This window comes from Triticum aestivum, chromosome 7D (genome assembly GCF_018294505.1).
Source record: "Triticum aestivum cultivar Chinese Spring chromosome 7D, IWGSC CS RefSeq v2.1, whole genome shotgun sequence".
Taxonomy (NCBI): domain Eukaryota; kingdom Viridiplantae; phylum Streptophyta; class Magnoliopsida; order Poales; family Poaceae; genus Triticum; species Triticum aestivum.
In genome coordinates this window covers 160,373,618-160,379,617 of record NC_057814.1, presented here as the reverse complement: position 1 = coordinate 160,379,617, position 6,000 = coordinate 160,373,618, and positions in this window count along the sequence as shown.

Below are 6,000 nucleotides of genomic sequence, written 5' to 3'. Positions count from 1 at the left end.
TTATGCACATTAAATTCCCAGAAACTCAATTAATGTATAAAAAAGGCCAAACGAACCCGGAATAATTCCAAAATTTAGCATGGAACTTCTATTTGGTTTAATCTGGCTGTGTAAAAAAATTAAGGCGGGACAAGGCAGTGTACGTATGTCGTTTCGCACACGGAGGTGACACTTCCCTCTTGGAACCACGGGCTTTCTTGAGGGAAGCTCCGGTTTGTAAGAAGCCTACACCAAAGCTTGTCCCAATTCGGCCAAAAATATTACCGCAGCATGTTGGTGCCCTGTCATAAGACCATGCCACGTTTCATGATTTTCAGGCGTGTTTTGGAATTACAGGAATTAAAAAACCAAGTTTCTCAATCTCTCCGGCCGAGCCACAACGCCCAGATGTTTGAATTTCACTCCCATCTCTTGCATGGGACCCAGAAATTCACCCAACGACACACATGTGATTTTTCAAGCAACTTTGGTGTGCTGGAGCACGTGCTTGTAGTTCAAATTTGAATTATGCACATTTAATGCCCAGAAACTCAATTAATGTATAAAAAAGGCCAAACGAACCCGGAATAATTCCAAAATTTAGCACGGTACTTCTATTTGGTCTAATGTGGCTGTGTAAAAAAATTAAGGCGTGACAAGGCAGTGTACGTATGCCGTTTCACACACGGAGGTGACACATTCCTCTTGGAACCACGAGCCTTCTTGAGGGAAGCTCCGGTTTGCAGGAAGCCTACACCAAAGCTTGTCCCAATTCGGCCAAAAATATTACCACAGTATGTTGGTGCCCTGTCATGAGACCATGACAAGTTTCATGATTTTCATGCGTGTTTTGGAATCACAGGAATTAAAAAACCAAGTTTCTCAATCTTTCCGGCCGAGCCACGACGCCCAGATGTTTGAATTTCACTCCCATCTCTTGCATGGGACCTAGAAATTCACCCAAGGACACACATGTGATTTTTCAAACAACTTTGGTGCGCTGGAGCACGTTCTTGTAGTTCAACTTTCAATTATACACATTAAATGTGCAGAAAATCTATTAATTTATAAAAAGGCCAAACAAACACGGAATAATTCCAAAATTTAGCACGATACTTCTATTTGGTCTAACCTTCCTGTGTAAAAAAATTAAGGCGGGAAAAGGCAGTGTACGTATGTCGTTTCGCACACGGAGGTAACATGTTCCATCTCGGAACCAGGAGCCTTCTTGAGGGAAGCTCCGGTTTGCAAGAAGCCTACACCAAAGCTTGTCCCAATTCGGCCAAAAAATTACCGCAGCATGTTGGTGCCATGTCATGAGACAATGCCAAGTTTCATGATTTCCAGCCGTGTTTTGGAATTACAGGAATTAAAAAACCAAGTTTCTCAATCTTTCCGGCCGAGCCACGACGCCCAGATATTTGAATTTCGCTCCCATCTCTTGCATGGGACATAGAAATTCACCCAAGGACACACATGTGATTTTTCAAACAACTTTGGTGCGCTGGAGCACGTTCTTGTAGTTCAACTTTCAATTATACACATTAAATGCGCAGAAACTCAATTAATGTGTGGGCCTTCGCAAACCGGACAGAAAAATTACCACAACATGTTGGTGCCATGTCATGAGACCATGCCAAGTTTCATGATTTTCAGGCATGTTTTGGAATTACAGGAATTAAAAAACCAAGTTTCTCAATCTTTCCGGCCGAGCCACGGCGCCCAGATGTTTGAATTTCACTCCCGTCTCTTGCATGGGACCTAGAAATTCACCCAAGGACACACATGTGATTTTTCAAACAACTTTGGTGCATTGGAGCACGTGCTTGTAGTTCAAATTTGAATTATGCACATTAAATGCCCAGGAACTCAATTAATGTATAAAAAAGGCGAAATGAACACAGAATAATTCCAAAATTTAGCACGATACTTCTATTTGGTCTAATCTGCCTATGTAAGAAAATTAAGGCGGGAGAAGGCAGTGTACGTATGTCATTTCACACACGGAGGTGACACGTTCCCTCTCGGAACCAGGAGCCTTCTTGAGGGAAGCTCTGTTTTGCAAGAAGCTTACACCAAAGCTTGTCCCAATTCGGCCAAAAAAATTACTGCAACATGTTGGTGCCATGTCATGACACCATGCCAAGTTTCATGATTTTCAGTCGTGTTTGGATTTACAGGAATTAAAAAACCATGTTTCTCAATCATTCCGGCCGATCCACGACACCCAGATGTTTGAATTTTATTCCCATTTCTTGCATGGGACCTATAAATTCACCCAAAGACACATATGTGATTTTTCAGCAAACTTTGGTGCATTGGAGCATGTGCTTGTATTTCAAATTTGAATTATGCACATTAAATACCTAGAAACTCAATTAATGCATAAAAATGCCAAACAAACCCGGAATAATTCCAAATTTAAACACGACACTCATGTACTAGGTTCATGTTCACTGTACCGTAAATGTTCTAGCAATTCAAACACCATCCTTTCCCTCCGTAACATCATTTTGTCTTTCAAAACATATTTAAAAAAATCAGGTATACCACAAATAGTTTACTAGAAAGAATCGTGTGGGATGCAATATAAAATATCTTGGCGCACCGTCTTGTCTGGCTTACGCAGGAAGCTTCGTCGTCTACAGTCCACCGCCCCCGCTTGAACCACACTTGTGCGCCAGTTTCTTGCGGCACCGAGCGAAATTTTTTTGCCACCGCGGAAATATCTATCTCCCCGCCCCCTCCCTCCTACCAAAAGCCACATTTCCATTGTTATTCCTTGCTTTCCAAGTACAAACCTTCACTGCTGCTTACTGGCAGCTCAGCCTCCTCGCCGGCGACCCTTCTTCTTGCAGCGCCGCCTCCTCGCCGGCTACCCTTCTTCTTGCAGCGCCGCCTCCTCGCCGGTGACCCTTCTTCTTGCGGTGCCACCTCCTCGCCGGCGACCCTTCTTCTTGCTGCGCGGCCTCCTTGCTGCCGACCCTTCTTCTTGCTGCGCAACCTCATCGATATGGTGAGGTAATCCACACCCCACCCACACCATCCCCCTCCTTTCCCGTCCCACATGCCCCGACTGACGGAGCGACACCTTCCACCGAATATTACTGCCCCCTCCTCCAATTAAGCGCCGCCCACAGCCATTTTACACGCAGTATAACATGGAGCTGAGTAGCATGAGGCCGCACGCGCGAACGAAGTCGCTATGGCTGACATGCGTGTCGACCGCCAGATCTTGGAGGAGCACCTTGTCTTCGAGGCCACTGTCGACACCGCCGCGCGGTTGTCTACTTTAAAATATAGTTCGTGATGTTTTCTCGAGGCCACCGCCAGTGCCTTCTAGTGATTTGTCCTCTGTACTGTTAATATGCAATCTGATGTTCAATTAATAGTTTGGTCCTCTGAAATATAATATAAGGGACAGACACAGGAACGATATGAAACACATGCCGGCCAGTCAAGTGTCCAGAGCAGTAGTGCTGGGCTAGCAGGACTCCGGTGAACCGGGCTGTAGCGGACTACTATGGCTCAAGGAGGCACTAGACTACATTTCCCCATAAGAGAGGCTGCTAAGGATAGACAACTAGATTGTCGGATCCCACGCATACCAAGCATTTCAATCATACACACAATATGCTCGATATGTGCAAATACAACATGGCATCACAACAAGACTCTACGACTCAGTATTTATTCATTAGGCTCCGAAGAGCCAGATATTACAAACATGGGTCTCATGACCCAACATTCAGAGCATACAAGTCAAACACATGCGGAAGCTTAACATGTCTGAGTACAGACATCTACAAATGAAAAAGGCTGAGAAGCCTGACTATCTACCAGATCCCGCTGAGGGCACAAGATCGTAGCTGAGGTATCAAGCTAAACGTCGAAGTCCACACGGAACTACTAGCGAGACTGACGTCTCTGTGCAAAACATAAAATAAGCAAATGTGAGTACAAATGTACCCAGCAAGACTTACATCAGAACTATCTACATATGCATCAGTATCAACAAAAGGGGTGGTGGAGTTTAACTGCAGCAAGCCAGCTTTGACTCGGTGGCTATCCTGAACTACGACTGCAAGTAACTCTTTTGAGGTGGCGCACACGAGTCCACATATTCACCATATCAATACTCCACTATGGATCTGCTCCCGTCTCCCTACGAGAACGCCATCCAAAGCACTCACGCTTATCTTGCGCATTTTAGAGTATCCACTTTCACTTGTCTATGAACTATTATAGGCAACCCAGAAGTCCTTTACCGCGGACACGGCTATTCGAATAGATCATGTTAACCCTGCAGGGGTGTACTTCGTCACACATGCTCTCGCCACTTACCACCATGTACACGTCGTGTACCTCGGCAACCTTCAAGCGGAAGCCTGGCGAGGGAGTCGGCCACAGCCTACCTAAACACTCAAGTCTCTAGTCCAGGTTTATCGCCTATTCAGGTTCCATCCGCAGGGAGTCCGGCCGAGGTTTCCACATACGGCCCCGAACGATGTGTGCAGGGTTCCCGAGACACCAAACGGGCGCCCGGTACACCGTGCCACGTGCCTACCGCATCACAGCCCACCCCTCGGTCAGCGCTGTCCACGGCCTCCAGCATACGACAAACACCAGAGACTACTTGCAACTCCTGGACAGAGATCGAGGCGATTAAGAAGCTGAGAGGGGTCGAGTTACCGGGGCCCAATGCGTGGTAGTAACTGTTCATGGATCACAAACACAGAACTCAGTTCCTGAGGACGGTTTCAATGAGACAACCCACCATGTACTCCTACATGGCCTCTCACCGCTACCTTTACCAAATCGTGTTCACACACTTAGCTCTCAACAGTAGGACATGTTCACCATATTCCAATTCATTCCCGATGAATCAGACCTGACTCAACTCTAAGCAGTAGCAGGCATGACAAACAAGCATGAATGAGTAGGCACATCAGGGCTCAAACAACTCCTACTCATGCTAGTGGGTTTCATCTATTTACTGTGGCAACGACAGGTCATGCAGAGGATAAAGGGGTTCAGCTACCGCAGCAAGTAACAGATGAATCGTTGTTGTCCTAATGCAGTAAAAGAGAGCAGGAGCGAGAGAGTGGGATTGTATCGGAATGAGCAAGGGGGTTTTGCTTGCCTGGCACTTCTGAAGATAGCATTGAGTCTTCATTAGTGTCAACGATCACAGCGTCGGAACAGCGTCTACTGAGAGGGGACAAACACCGGCAGTAGAGAGGAAAACCAATCAATGCAATGCAACAATATGATGCATGAATGTGACATGGCAATATGCTGTGAATTGAGCTAATGCAGCTAGCAACAAGTGCAAGGGAGTCCATTTGAACCAAAGGTTCAAATGCAAACTCTAGTTTGAGCATTTAAAATGCCATTTGAATTTTTTCACTTATACAGCAGCCATAAGTTGTTCTAACATGCATGAAAATGGTACAGATGGATAGATTGGATTTTTTTGATCATTTTTCATATATAACTTGTTTGATTTGGAGCTACGGTTGAATTTCTATGAATTTTAGAAGTTTGCACTATTTTCTGGAATTTCCTGAATAAGAATAAATCCAGAAAAAAGAGTTATTGCGTCAGCATGATGTCAGTGTGACATCACAAGTCAACTGGGGTGGTCCAGGTCAAACCTGACACGTGGGGCCTGCATGTCAGTGTCACATCTAACTAACTAAATTAGTTAACACTAATAAAATGCTAATGCTAAACAAACAGGGGCATGGGCCCACCTGTCATAGGCTCAGGCCAGTCAAACCCCAGTCCACCGGGGTCAACCCACCGGAGTTGACCCGCGGCTTATCGCCGGCGAAGCCAGAGACGGCGGAGACGTTCGGGTTTGCATCTCCGGCGACCAAAGGGGCGGATGAGGGCATCTACGCGGAGCTGGGACTCGCCCGCATCCATCTGTGCAAATGGCAGGGGTTGAGGTGGCCCGAGCTCACCGAAGGCAAGCTCGCGGCGGTGGCCGGAGTTCGGGCCAGCACGGGCGCGGGG